The sequence below is a fragment of the Sapajus apella genome, unplaced genomic scaffold (assembly GCF_009761245.1).
Source record: "Sapajus apella isolate SASKATOON/1434 unplaced genomic scaffold, GSC_monkey_1.0 scaffold89, whole genome shotgun sequence".
Lineage (NCBI taxonomy): Eukaryota > Metazoa > Chordata > Mammalia > Primates > Cebidae > Sapajus > Sapajus apella.
The window spans coordinates 1011605-1026721 of NW_022437029.1; the positions used below are offsets into that span (position 1 = coordinate 1011605).

General features: G+C 45.3%; 2 long non-coding RNA genes across 4 annotated transcripts in view; both read left to right on the plus strand.

Annotated features, from left to right (window-relative positions):
- Positions 1 to 1049: 1049 nt before the first annotated feature.
- LOC116534743 lies at positions 1050 to 7111 on the plus strand. Of its 3 annotated transcripts, none has more exons than XR_004261857.1 (3): positions 1050 to 2270; positions 3001 to 3295; positions 6544 to 7111. It is a non-coding gene; the product is annotated as an uncharacterized LOC116534743 (long non-coding RNA). The 3 variants fall into 3 exon arrangements; XR_004261856.1 differs by lacking the exon at positions 6544 to 7111 and adding an exon at positions 5240 to 5306; XR_004261855.1 differs by lacking the exon at positions 6544 to 7111 and having other exon boundaries at positions 3001 to 5181.
- Positions 7112 to 8450: 1339 nt separating this feature from the next.
- LOC116534744 overlaps positions 8451 to 15117 on the plus strand; it is a 9246-nt gene continuing 2579 nt past the window's right edge. Inside the window, exons 1-2 of the long non-coding RNA XR_004261858.1 lie at positions 8451 to 10625; positions 11102 to 11103. This is a non-coding gene — a long non-coding RNA (uncharacterized LOC116534744). The remainder of the gene's footprint in view (positions 10626 to 11101; positions 11104 to 15117) is intronic.

Below are 15117 nucleotides of genomic sequence, written 5' to 3' on the forward strand. Positions count from 1 at the left end.
ATGGTACTCAATACAATGTGTGTAATCTGTGAGATGGACAGGTAGCTGTGTCATAGGCATCATTAAGCCCTCTTTCTTCCTATTATCTGTTAAGACAGGTGAGCTGTTAGGGTATCCAGTCTACTCTGCTAGGGAGAAGAGGGACCTAAAAATAGGGGATTGGACAGATGATGAGTGGCCACCAGAGAGAATTATTGAGTATTATGGGCCGGCTACATGGGCCAAGGATGATGGCTCATGGGGATACTGGACCCCTATTTACATGGTCAACCAGATCTTCCGGTTGCAGGCTGTTTTGGAAATACTCACTAATGAAACGGGCAAAGCTCTGTCCCTCTTGGCCTGACAAGAAACTCAAATGAGAAACACGATTTATCAGAACCAACCGGCCCTAGATTATTTGCTAGCAGCCGAAGGAGGAGTCTGTGGAAAATTCAATCTGACCACTCCTATTTGCATATAGATGACCAGGGGCAAGCAGTAGAGGATATTGTGCGAGACATGACCAAACTGGCACACATGCCTGTACAGGTGTGGCACGGATTTAACCCTGAGTCCTTATTTGGAGGTTGGTTCTCATCCTTGGGAGGATTCAAAACCCTCATCATAAGTGTTATAATAATAATAGGTGTTTGTTTGTTGCTCCCTTGTCTACTCCCCCTGTTCCTTCAGATGATTAGGGGATTCATCACTACTGTAATTAGCCAAAAAATGACATCACAAGTATATTATATGAAACATTACCAGTCGGCTTCTTCAGAAAATCTGGAAATGAGAATGAAAGTGAGACCTCTCACTAATATTATAAAGTGATGAGAGTCTCAAAGTAGGGGGAGGTGAAGGGGGAGACCAGGCATCTCAGATCAACTTCCCCTTTTCATTCCTAAGACTGTAAACTGAGACCCTTTTCATATGTAATTCCTGAGATTGTAAACTGAGACCCTTTTCATATGTAATTCCTAAGACTGTAAACTGAAACCCTTTTCATAATTTCTGAGACTCTAAACCGAGACCCTTTTCATATGTTAAGCTATAAACCTAAGATTCTTCCAGGTGTAACATCTGAAGTATAAGCCTATATAAAGATGGAACATTCCTTTGTTAGGGGAGCTTGGCTGTTACGCAACTATGCCACCTGGCTCCCAGCCGAATAAACCTTCCTTCCTCCTGTATTCAGTGTCCAAGAGATCTGTTTCCCTTGGCTGCTCCTGCTACACTATCCAGCAGGGGCAGCGAAACCTAGGAATAAAAAGGAAGCAGGTTATCTGTAACCTGCCAGTGAAGAATTGGAGGCAGGTGCGAAAATTCTTGGCAGCAGTGGGATTCTGCAAGCTGTGGATTCCTAACTTTGCAGCTCTGGCTTAATCCCTGTAAGAAGCCACAGTAGGGGGAAATGGAGAGCTGTCTGAGTGGCGCTTGGAGCAGCAGGGGGCCTTCTCACAGTTAAAAAAAAAAAAAACAACAAACAACTGATGTCTGCCTCGGCTCTGGGACTGCTGGACTTGACAAAACCTTTATGCTATATGTGTCTGAGAGAGAAAAAATGGCAGTAGGGATTCTGACCCAGACTGTGGGCTCATGGCCTTGACCTGTGGCATACTTGTCCAAACAACTGGATGGAGTTTCCAAGGGATGGCCCCTGTGTCTGCAAGCCTTAGCAGCCACTGCCCTACTGGCACAAGAGGCTAACAAGCTAACTTTGGGACAGAATTTAAAAATAAAAGCCCCAAAAGGTGACAGTCATGCACTGCTGAGGACATCAATGAACCTCCACCACAGTAGCCCAGGGAAATGCCCATGCAGATGCAGAGGCCCAGAGGGCAGCATCTATCCCATATCAGGCATCAGTTGTGGTCCCCCTACTGCCCCAGGTCCCAAAGTTGGTGCCAGTTTATTCAGAGAAGGCAAGAAAATTCCTTCAAACTGAAGATGGAAAGGAAATAAAGGGAGAATGGATACATCTGCCAGATGGACGAGTAGCAGTGCCACAAGTACTAGGACATGCAGTGGTCTTGGCTGTCTATGAAACCTCCCACCTTGGGCAAGAAACCCTTAAAAAATTGTTAGGCCAGTATTTTTACATCTCTCATTTATCTGCACTAGCAAAAACAGTGACATAACAGTATGTAACGGGCAGACAGCACAATGACAGACAAGAACCTACAATTCCACCAGGAATCCAGGCTTATGGAAGTGCTCCTTTTAAAGACTTGCAAGTGGACTTCATTGGAATGCCTAAGTGCGGAGGTAACCGATATCTGCTGGTTCAGGTATGTACTTACTCCTGGTGGGTAGAAGCCAACCCAACATGGACTGAGAAGACCTGTGAAGTGACTCGTGCTCTTTTCTTTTTCTTTTTTTTTTTTTTTTTACAAAAAGATGGGGTTTCTCCATGATGGCCAGGCTGGTCTTGAACACCTGACCTCAGGTGATCCACCCATCTTGGCTTCCCAAAGTGCTAGGATTACAGGCGTGAGCCACCGTACCTGGCCGACTCCTGCTCTTTTAAGAGACATCATCCCTAGATTTGGACTGCCTTTGCGAGTAGGCTCAGGCAATGGGCCTGCATTTGTAGCGGACCTGGTACAAAGTACAGTGAAAATGCTAGGAATAAACTGGAAACTACATGCCGCCTACCAGCCTCAGAGTTCAGGCAAAGTGGAACAAATGAACTGAACTATTAAAAATAGCTTAGGGAAATTGTGCCAGAAGACAGGGTTAAAGTGGGTGCAGGTCCTTCCTATGGTTTTGTTTCAAATTAAATGTATACCTTCTAAAAAATCTGGATATTTCCCATATGAAATCCTGAATCATAGGCCTCCCCTCATTCTCTGGGGACTTCCAGGAACTCCCTGGGAATTAGGGGAAACTAAATTACTAAATTATGTCAGCAGTTACAGGCTTTAGAAAAGGTGGCAAAAAAAAAAAAAAAGTTGTCTAAATGAGTCAATAAAAAATTCCCTGTCAGCTTCTTCTCCCCAGTTCACCCTTTCTCACCAGGTGACTGAGTTTGGATGAGGACTGGAACACAGCTCCCCTACAACTGAGGTGGAAAGGACCCCAAAATGTCATTCTAACAACTCCAGCTGTCATGAAGGTCAAGGGAGTTCCTGCGTGGATACATCACAGCCATGTGAAACCTGCAGTATCAGACACTTGGGAAGCAAAGCCAAATCTCCATAACCCATGCAAGATCACCTTAGAAAAAACAGACAACAAGCCCTGCTCCAGTCACACCCTGGAAGCTATCTGACCTACACAAGGCTGAAGCATGAGGACTGCCCCCATGGGACAGGTGCTCCTTCTCTTTGGACTATGGACTTGTATTTTTGCTGCCCCAGTAAATGTAAACTTCCCATCTGATTGTTCCCAGTGCATACATAAGGTTGCTAAGGTAAGACAAAAGGTTACCACAGACCTCTTGTTTTACAGTTATTATGAATGCACTGGAACCCTCAAAGGAACTTGTTTATATAATGCTATCCAGTACCAGGTGTGCAGCCCAGGGAACAACCAACCTGATGTATGTTATAACCCATTTGAACCTGCCATGTCTACCATATTCAAAATAAGGCTGAGAACTGGTCCCTTCTTAGGGGATACAAGTATTTACAAAAGCTAAGGACAAAGGAATACCTAAGTAGGTCACCATAAAATTTGATGCTTGTGCAGCTGTCAATAGTAACAAGCAAGGGCTAGGGTGTGTCTCTCTTGGTTGAAAAAGAAGCTATACGGCAGAGCATAAATACATCTGTCTTCTCTGGGAAACAGTCAAAGACATAGAAGAAAAAAAAAATACATCTGTCATGACTGATGGCCATGCAGTGGTCATGTTGTAACTACTGGTCATGTGTCATCTGGGCCACCTGAAAAAATAATAAAAATAACCCAGTCCATCTCCAAAAGGGGAGGAGTAGCCCCCCCTGCACCTCTGGCTATTGTAATCCATTAGAATTAACAATCACCAATCCTCTGAATCCTCGTTGGAGGAAAGGGAAATATGTAATAATGGAAATTAATGAAAAAGGACTGGACCCCATGGTTAACAGTCTAAGTCAGGGAAATATCCAGAAATAATCATCCCACCCGATGTTTCAAACTTTTAATGATATATTGAATGAACCAGTTCCAGAACTTCCCCAGAAAGAAAGAAATTTGTTCTTTCAGTTAGCTGAGAATGTGGCCAAGAATTTAAAAGTGCATTCTTTTTATGTGTGCGTGTGTGTGAAGGAACTACTATGGGGAACCAGTGGCCATGGGAAGCATGCGAGCTTGTGCCTGCTGACCCTGTCCCTAATGTGACCTATGTACAAAAGGGCCTGAGTAACCACTTCTAGATCTTAAAAACCTCCATCATTGGACAATATTGTCTGGCCAGAATAGGAAGGGGTGTGATGGACCCAGTGGGAAAGCGGACTGTTTGGGACAGAAGCTATATAATGAAACCAGGAAAACAATCACTTGGTGGATTTTAGATAGGACCAAGACCAACCCTTTCCAAAAGTTTCCCACCTTACGGGTGGCCTGGACCCACCTGGAACTCTACCGGGACTGGGTAGTGCTCCTGGCTTGTACTGGATATGTGGGCACAGGGCCTACACCAAACTGCCAGACCAGTGGATGGGCAGTTGTATCCTTGGCACCATCAAGCCCTCTTTCTTTCTATTACCCATAAGAACTGGGGACTTGTTAGGTTTTCCTGTCTACTCTTCATGAGACAAGTGAAGAGTAGTTACAGGGGACTGGAAAGATGATAAATGGCCCCTGAGAAAGTAATACAATACTATGGGCAGAGGATGGCTCATGGGGCTATTGTACTCCGATCTACATGCTTAATCGAATCATTCGATTGCAAGCTGTCCTAGAAATCCTGACCAACAAAATTGGCCAGGCTCTAACTGCCCTGGCACAGCAGGAGACCAAGATGAGAAATGTCATCTACCAGATCAGACAGGCTTTAGATTACCTACTGGCAGCTGAAGGAGGGGTATGTGGAAAATTCAATTTAACCAACTGTTGCCTGCAAATAGATGACCAGGCTCAGGTGGTTGAAACTATTGTAAGGGACATGACAAAACTGGCACATGTACCTGTACAGGTCTGGCATGGGTTTGGCCCTGGATCAATGTTTGGGAATTGGTTTCCTGCTATAGGAGGACTCACGACCATCATCGTAAATGTGTTACTGATGATAGGAGCATGCATATTGCTCCCCTGCTTAATGCCCTTGCTCCTTCAGGTAATAAAAGGATTTATTACTGTTGCGGTTCAAGAAAAAAATGCCAGCGCAGGCCTATTACATCGACTGTTTATGTTATTAGTAATGCTTCTGGTCAATAGTAGGCTACTAGTAATTTAGTTTTTAGAGAGTCAAAAGTTACACATGGGGGGTTGATGTTCCTATCCCACACCTTGTTCAAGGTGCATTTCTGTTGTTTAACATGCATTTTGTGGGACTTTGTTATACCAGTCCTAGCAAACTAAGACAACTGAGCTACCTAGAATTTTACTATATAACTTTTTTTTTTTTTGAGATGGAGTCTTGCTCTGTCACCCAGGCTGGAGTGCAGTGGTGCCATCTTGGCTCACTGCAACCTCCACCTCCTGGGTTCAAGCAATTCTCCTGCCTCAGCCTCCTGAGTAGCTGGGGTTATAGGCCCCTGCCACCACACCCAGCTAATTCTTGTATTTTTAGTAGAGACCAGGTTTCACTATGTTGGTCAGGCTGGTCTTGAACTCCTGACCTCAAGTAATCCACCCACCTCGACCTCCCAAAGTGCTGGGATTACAGCCATGAGCCACTGTGCCCGGCCCTGTATAACTCTTTGTGCAAGTTTTTCCCCTAAAAGATCTCTGCCATCTCAGCCATGGAACACACACTGTGAGGACATGAAGGCTTAAGGGCAGGGCAGGCTACATAATTTGTGGGACCCAGTACGAAATGAATATGGAGAACAAACTAGAAAAAAGTGTAATACAAGCTACTAAAAAAGATTTTTCCTATGAAAACAGTTTGATACTTATAAAATGTAATAAGGGGAAATAGTGATAATACATGAGTAACAACATGGGCATATCAATTGGTTGATGCTATTTTTGGTGTTATAATTTTACCTAATATAATAAATAGCAACACTTTGTTTGTGAGATGGGGTTTCACCATGTTGGCCAGGCTGGTCTGGAACTCCTAACCTCAGGTTATCCTCCTGTATTCTCAGCCTCCCAAAGTGCTGGGATTACAAGTGTGAGCCTCTACGCCCAGCTGTGATGTCTTGATAGGATTTTTCTGGCTATTCTAGCTACTTCCAATTCACTTCAGCCAATTTAGTAGAGTTTTTGTCACTTGTGACTTCAGAGTCCTGGTTAATATCTTGTTGCCTTCAGGACATGCAGGATGGAAGAAGGCAGTAGGGATCCAAGGGAAGTGAGTAGAAAATCACTTCGGGGCCACTAGGATGGCCCCCATCACTGTCCACACACAGAGGCCCTTCCTCTCCCCACAGTTGAGCAGGCCCCACCTCACTTCCGGTTGTGACTTCACAGACCACTGGGTTCCATGGTACCCTGGAGTCCTGAGGCTGCTGAGTCTGAAGAATCTTCAGAAAACTGGCTTTTGCTTGCTGGTTCATGAACTAAGGCAAATATGAGCAGAGCCGTGGCCCTCTTCTTTGCCCTCTGCTTGATCCAAGGTATATAGCTGTGGCAGCTGGAAAGAAACGTAGGCCTCACTTTGAGCCTAAGTGGGGCAGAGGAGGGTGTTCCCTCCCACATTGTGGGGAGCATAGACAGTCTACCTACCCTACCTTCTTTACCTCCCCAAATCTACCATTCAGGGTTTATTACTTGGGAGAAGGGAGTAACTTAAAATGTTTTCCTAACTTTGAAGCTTTCTCAGAATTCAGAGCTGCATAGGAGGGTGGCATACATGCATATTTTAACTTTTTATTGTAAGAATTTCCAAACATATGCAAAAGTAGAAAGATTAGTATAAAGAACACCATGTGCTAATTAACCATCCTGATTTTATCTATACACACTCACTATTTAAAAAATAATAGCATTGGCCAGGTGCAGTGGTTCATGCCTGTAATTCCACCACTTTGGGAGCCTGAGGCAGGCGAGTCACAAGGTCAGGAGTTTGAGACCAGCCTGGTCAACATGGTGTAACCTCATCTCTACTAAAAATACAAAAAAAAAAAAAAAAAAAAAAAAAAAAAATTTGGGTGTAGTGTCAGACATCTGTAATCCCAGCTACTTGGGAGGCTGAGGTAGGAGAATCGCTTGAACCTGGAAGGCAGAGGTTGCGGTGGGCCGAGATCTCACCACTGCACTCCAGCCCAGGCAATCGTGCGAGACTGTGTCTCAAAACAAAACAAAGGGCACAGTGGCCAGGTACAGTGACTCATCCTGTAATGCCAGCACTTTAGGAGGCCAAGGTAAGAGGATCCCTTGAACCCAGGAGTTTGCGACAAGCCTAGGCAACGTAATGAGACCCTGTCTATAAAAAAAAATTAAAAGATTAGCCAGGCATGGTGGTGCCTGCTTGTGGTCCCAGCTACTATGGAGGCTGAGGTTGAGCCCAAAAAGTCGAGGCTGCAGTAAGCCATGATCACACCACTGCAGTCTGGCCTGGGCAACAGAGTGGGACCCTCAATCAAAAAAAAATAGCAACAACTTTATAGAGATATAATATATCATAAAATTCACTCTTTGTTTTATTTTTCTATTTATTGTTATTTTTGAGACAGGGCCTCCCTCTGTCACCTGGGGCTGGAGTGAGTGGCACAATCACAGCTAATTGCAACCTCAACCTCCTAGGCCCAAGGATCCTCCCTCCAGCCTACCAAGTAGTTGGGACCACAGGTGTGTACCACCACGCCCAGCTAATTTTTTAAGTTTTTGTAGAAATAGGGGTCTCACTCTGTTGCCCAGGCTGGTCTCGAACTCCTGGGCTCAAGTGATCCTCCTACCTTGGACTTCCAAAGTGCTGGGATCACAGGTATGAACCACCATGGCTGGCCAAATTTACCCTTTAAAATGTATATAATTCAGTGGTTTTTAATATACTCACAGAGTTGTGAAGCGCAACTAATTTTATTTAATTTTTTGAGATGGCGTATCACTTTCTCACCCAGGCTGGAGTGCAATGGCGCCATCTCGGCTCACTGCAACTGCTGTCTTCCAGGTTCAAGTGATTCTCCTGCCTTAGCCTCCCAAGTAGCTGGGATTACATGCACATGCCACTATGCCTGGCTAATTTTTTTGTATTTTAAGTAGACAGGGTTTCACCATGTTGCCCAGGCTGGTCATGAACTCCTGACCTCAATGGATCCTCCTGTCTCAGCTTCCCGAGTAGCTGGGACCATAGGTGCACACCACGACACCCAGATAATTACTTTTTATTTTTTGTAGCATTGGGAGGTCCCTATGTCCCCCAGGCTGGTTTTGAACTCCTGACCTCAAGTGATCTGCCCACCTCGGCTTCCCAGAGCGCTGGGATTACAGACGTGAGCCACCACATCCAGCCCGAATTTTCCTCAAGTTCAAAAATTCCTGATGAAGGTTTAGCTAAAATATTTGGTGAGTCACCCCCTTCCCTGTGGAACCTCGGGTTGGATTTGAAGAGTTGTGTGCATGGCCCTCATTGTCTCCCAGGTAACCTGTTCTTGCTGCTGTGAAGGGAAGGCAGGTACTTTTCCTTGAGGCTAGAATCTGTTTGCCTAAGTGTCGAAGTCTCAAGAAATTAAGCAAAACGTAGATGATACACACCTGGAAAAGACCCTACTGAGCATGAGTGGAGCAGAGCAGCACCGTGTGGGAGCTCATTGAGACTGCAGCGTCAGATGCCACCTTGCACCAGCGGCAGCACACCTGCCTCGCCAGTTTCTGCTCTGAGGCCCTGGTTGTCAGTCCTAACTGAGCATAATAACCCCTAGGGCAATCCTCTTTTTAATAATTGAGACATTCCACACACACCCCGAATCAGATTTTGGGGTGTGGGGATAGACCTTCGAATTTGTAGTTTTCTATCCCTCCAGGGGACACCAGGCTGCAACTCACTGGTCCCTACTCTAAACCTTCTGTTGAACATGTGAGAAAAACTAAGGCCCAGGGAAGCCCTCTAGCAGAGAGCTGAGACGAAGAAAAGGGTTCTGAACCACAGCCGTCTGCTGAAGGAAGCTGTCCAGATGCCAGTGCAGTCTCTCCTACGGGTGCCTGGGCCTGCGTCAGGAGGGGAGGTCGAGGGTTGCCTTAGGTGTGGGAAGGAGCTCCAGGGAGAGTGGTGCTGATGCTTCCCCTTGGGTTAGGAGGCATTTGGATCACACAGCGATGCCTGCACATTCCCGGTTGCAAGAGAGTAGATCTCTGGACACCCGATAGGCCTCCGTTCTGGCAGCTGTCCGTGGTAGGAGCGCTGGGCTTGCTCCTCCCCATGGGAACCATCACACAGGCCTCAGGCAGTCTGCATAGATGACAGCCTGGCAGGTGACCAGGCTGGGATGAGTGAGCAGATGTGGGTAGCACTTGCGGTTCCCCTAGCTGTGCCTTCAGCACCTGCTGCCTAGGAGGCAGAAGCCTTGTTCTCCACCTTGCAGGTGAACCCAGTGTCTCTGAATCTAGCTGCGTATGTGTAGGAGTCAGGTGATTGCATCTGAGGATGGGAGTCGGGTTGGGGGTTTGGGAAACATCCATGATCCTTCAAGGGCCCATTGACCTGCCCAGTACATGCCAGGTGGGCCTTGGCATTGGAGGCCACAGCTCAACTCTGCGGTTCCTGCTGGGCAACATTTCCAGGGACTCATAGATCAGCAAGGTCATCAAGGAGGGGTGGTGAGAGCAGCTCCTCATTGTCCTGGTGACCCTGATGTTTAATTTTCTGATGTCTCTGTCGTGAGCTCCTGTTGTGTCAAATGAATAGTGGCCACCGAGAACCAACCGCCCTGGAAATGCACTCAGAATAGATACAGGACGAGTGGGGTTTGTGAGGACTGTTTTCTGTGGCTTAGCAAGGAAAGCCTGGAGAGGAAGGTAAAACTGCTGCTTCCCAGGGAAGCCAGAGGCCTGAGAAGTTAAACGCAAAGGAGTACTTAATACATTTCAAAAACGTAACTCTGATGAATTGGCAACGGTTTTATAAACAAAGAGCTTTCTGAGCTGATAGAATCTGCTCTGATTCATTTCTGCCCCCACAAACTTTACCCTATTCTTATGAGTTATCTTGCAAACAGTCTCAGAGAACTAGAAGAATGATTAGGGCACTGAGTATCAGGAGATCTGGGGCCATATATCTTTAGTGGGCAGTGTTTACTAGCCAGGAAGTCTCAGACAATCACAATTATCCGGAAATGATTTAGGTAATTGGCGTTTTCCCCCCCAGACAAGGCATTTTAGGGAATAAAGTCCCATATCTGCGGAGTTTGCGTCACGTATTCACTGTATTCATAGACTGCTTTACATACTTGGAGAGCAAAATACATCAGTCCTGCGTTGCTTGTATTAACATGCCTTTGTTTGCTTCACTGGAGATGAAATTCTACTGCAAGTCACGTCCCAGGTTCCGTATGACCCATCATTTAAAGAAACAATAGCAGTCAGATCCATTACAAAGAGAGACATGAGAAAAGGTAAGTGTGTGTCATTAACACAATAAATGCACACATGTCTATAGGCCTATGTGTTGTCTTAAATGTGCTGTACCATCATCCTGACAGTCTTTAACCCAACTACTGGTGGGGCAAAGCCAACTGAGATATGAAGGAAACAACTGGCTGAAATCCTCTCTATAACCTTCCACCTGCTATGGAATCCATGGTCCAAAGTGTGAATCTCCATGTATTTTGGGGTGATCCTTGATGTGCAGTGTTAGGCAGGTTCTGCCACCCTGGAGGCATTCAGAGGACAGAAACCTGATCTGCAAGTAGAGTCCCCCATTCCCGACAACAAGAGCACCTAGCAGCATCATAACTCCACCCAACACATGAATCCTTCTAAGTGTACAGTGTGGTTTGAGGGTTAGTGCAGTCATTAATACCCCATCCAGTGGATGATAAAAACAAGACCAAAAAATGACTTACCTTTGGCGCACCCATAGAAACGACAGATGTGAAGAACACACTCTTTCCCCCAAAGCGGCTTCATATTATGGGAAAAATTTAGCACTTTGGGAATTAAGATAGGTATTTGCTCACAGTAATGAGGATAAAATTAGGTATTGGAAATCTGCCAGATGTGCATGCAAGTGCCCCAAGCAGGGAGGGGGAGTGGACACTGTGTTGGTATTCTGCAGACAGATGTTTGCGCCCCAATTCCTGAGGGTAGTTTCCCTGAGGGTAGCCCAGGACAGCTGCCTGGGCACCTCTGCAATCGGCAGTGGGTGGCACTGCTCTCTACATTGAGGCATTCACTTTCAGACACGCATTTGCTCATACAAGTTGAGTCCTTTATTAGCATTTCAACTTAAAAATGGAAAACAAGACTGGGAGCAGTGACTGTAATCACGCCCGTAATCCCAGCACTCCGCCTCAGAAGGGTAAGGCAGGCGGATCACCTGAGGTCAGGAGTTCAAGACCAGCCTGGCTAACATCGTGAAACCCTATCTCTACTAAAAATACAAAAATCAGCTGGGCATGGTGGTTTGTGCCTGCAGTTCCAGCTACTCAGGAGGCTGAGACATGAGAATCACTTGAACCTGGGAGGCGGCGATGCAGTGAGCCCAGATTTGGCCACTGTACTCCAGCCTGGGTGACAGAGTGAGACTCCATCTCGAAAACAAAACAAAACAAAAGAATGGGAAACAAAATATGGGCCCAAGGTGCTTGCAGATGTATACTGACGAAGACCCATTTTCTCATTTATTTTTCATGTGTTTTATCAAAGGAACCAGTGCTACTTGGAATTCTCCTAAACCAGAATATTTCCTTGGCAGTATGGACAAAATTCCCAATAAAGGTAAATGCAAATGCATAAAATTGGAATTGGGGGTGGAGCACCCTGAATTATGAAGAGTTCCCCAATCACTGGTAAGGTTTAGGATACCCATGGTTTCCCCAAATCCCACCCTGTGTGAGGCTGCTTCTGTATAGCATGAAGGAGCAAAGTAGAATGTTTGTTATCTGCAGGCAGATGGATGCCGGCCAGGAGGGAGAGAGAGCTTGCCTTAGACACCCGGCGCCTCCTCCCAAACTGACCTGGGCAGGCCCTTTCCCTGCTGGGGTGGTGGAGCTGGGCAGGGGCTGAACACATTTCTGAGGGGCTGCCCCAGTGGAATTCTTCCCTCCTCCTCAGGTGTTGGGAAAGCACTCCCTCCAGCCAGGAGCAGAGGCTCATTTGAGCGATCTGATCATACTGGAGGCAGATTGGCTCCGAAGACAGGATGAGCAGCTAGAATCCATGAAGCATTTCTCTCCATGAAAGACTTAAAGATTTAAAAGAAAAAACCCAGGCCAAATAGGTCACTGTCTGAGCTGGTATATCTGTGGTATTTCCTGGGTGCAGGATTATGAACCTGGCTGCTGGTTCCCAGGACACACAGTGCATCAGCCAGGGGTCAGGGATGGGGAATGGGAAGAGCTTATTAAAAATCCTTATTCCCAGGCCTTCCCATGAGTCTCTGAAAATGAGCCCAGCAATCTGCACATTTTTACCTATCCCTCTAGTGACTTTTCTATAGTCAGCCACGTACTAGCCCCTGACACATGGAATCATTGACTTAGATGATATTTGCGATTAATTTACCACAGAATACTCTTTGAAATGAATACCGCTAATATCCCTGAATTCATCCTCCATGTTTCCTTCTGTAAACTGCATGATGATCATAAATATACTTGGCCAGCTCTTTGGTACCTGGGTCTACACTGCGGGAGGTGAGGGAATGGTTTTACACGGAGGACCATCGTGGGCTGTAATGGTCTCATCTGCACGATCAGTCTGCGTCCCTCCATTTTCCTGTGACATGGCTACCTGTTGTCCCAACACCGGTGATTTATGAAAAAGTCCATCTTTGCTTCAGTGACCTGAGATGCCTCCTTTCTCATTTACTAAATTCCTGTATGTACTGTGTGTATGCCTGGGCTTTCTTTCTTTCTTTCTTTTTTTTTTTTTGAGATGGAGTCTCACTTTTTCTGCCGAGGCTGGAGTGCAGTTGTGTGATCTTGGTTCACTGCAACCTCCACCTCCTGGGTTCAAGCGACTCTCTTGCCTCAGCCTCCTGAGTACCTGGGATTTCAGGCTCACACTACCACGCCAGGCTAATTTTTGTACTTTAGTAGAAACAGGGTTTCACCATTTTGGCCAGGCTGGTCTGGAACTCCTGATATCAAAAGATCTGCTCACTTCGGCCTCCCAAAGTGCTGGTATTACAAGTTTGAGCCACCACGCCCAGCCTATGCCTGGGCTTTCTACTGTAACCCACTGCTCTGTTCCTCTCTGTATTCAACAGTGTACCACATTGTTTTAATTAGAGGTTGAAATAGTATTTTTTTTTTTTGAGACAGGGTCTTGCTCTGTTGCCCACGGTGGAGTGCAGTGGTACGATCTTGGCTCATTGCAACCTCTCCTCCCAGGTTCAAGCAACAATCCTGCCTCAGCTTCTGGAGTAGCTGGGATTACAGGTGGCTGCACCTTGCCCAGCTAACTTTTGTATTTTTAGTAGAGATGGGGTTTCACCATGTTGGCCAGGCTAGTTTCAAACTCCTGACCTCAAGTGATCCACCCACTTCGGCCTCGCAAAGTGCTGGGATTACAGGCATGAGTCATAGCAGATAATAGTGTTTTAATGTCTTGCAGGACTGGTTCCCCTTTTGCAGTTTTTGTTTTTTCATTGTCTTCCTGGCTATTTTTGCATGTTTGTTTTTCCATATGAACTTTAGCATCAACTTGTCTAACGTCATTAAAAGGCTGTTGGTATTCTGATTGGCACTGCATCAAATTTATAATACAATATTCACTTTGGGAAAACAGATGTTAGGTCATCCTGTGCTAGAAATGGGAATGCCTTTCCAGTTCTTCAAGTTCATTTTCAATGTGTGTAAAGTTTTCCGTATATAGATTTTTACATGGATCTTCTTAAGTTTATTCCCAAGTCATCTAATTTTCTGTGTTGCTATTGTAAGAGAGGGGTTTTCTCTATCATTATATCCTCTACCTCTTATTGTTTGGGAATAGGGAAGCTTGATTTTTGTACATTAATTTTATGTCCTCTTGCCTCATTCAATTCTACACATACTGTTATGTCATCTGTAAATAGAGATAGTTCTACTTCTTTACCAGTTGTTACGCCTCTACCTGATTTATTTATCATGTTTAACTGCATTGCTAATACCTCTAGGATAATCTTGAGTGGTTGCTGGAGATAGAGTGGGCATCCTGTTTTGTACTTGATCTTGGAGAAAACGCCTCTAGAGGTTCCTGATTAAGATTCTGGTTATAGGACTAAAGTGAATAAGAGATTATCAATTTGTATATCTGTCCATCTATATACATACATGTAAATATATTGTACATGTAAATATATATACATACATAGATTTGTACTGAGAATGAGAATGTATCTGTCCAGAAAACACTTTTGGGTATTTTTTTCTGTTTCTATGAGTTGAATTACTTTAGATATCTTATGTAAGTTGAATCATGCTGTGTTTGTCTTTTTGTGATTGGTTTAGTTCACATAGTATGGTGTCCTCAAAGTTAATCTATGGTGTAGAATATGACAGAATTTCCTTTCTTTCTTTCCTTTTTTGAGATTGAGTTTCACTTTTTTTGCCCCGGCAGAAGTGCAATGCCACAATCTTGGCTCACTGCAACCCTCGCCTCCCGGGTTCAAGCAATTCTCCTGTCTCAGCCTCCCGAGTAGCTTGGATTACAGGCATGTGCCACCATGCCTGGCTAATTTTGTATTGTTATTAGAGACAGAGTTTCTCCTTGTTGGTCAGGCTGGTCTTGAACTCCCGATCTCAGGTGATCTGCCCACCTCGGCCTCCCAAAGTGCTGGGATTACAGGCATGAGCCGCTGCACCCAGCCTTCCTTTCTTTTTAAGGCTGAATACTATTCGATTGTATGTATATACCATATTTTCTTTATCCATTTATCTGTTGTTGCACACTTGGGTCACTCTC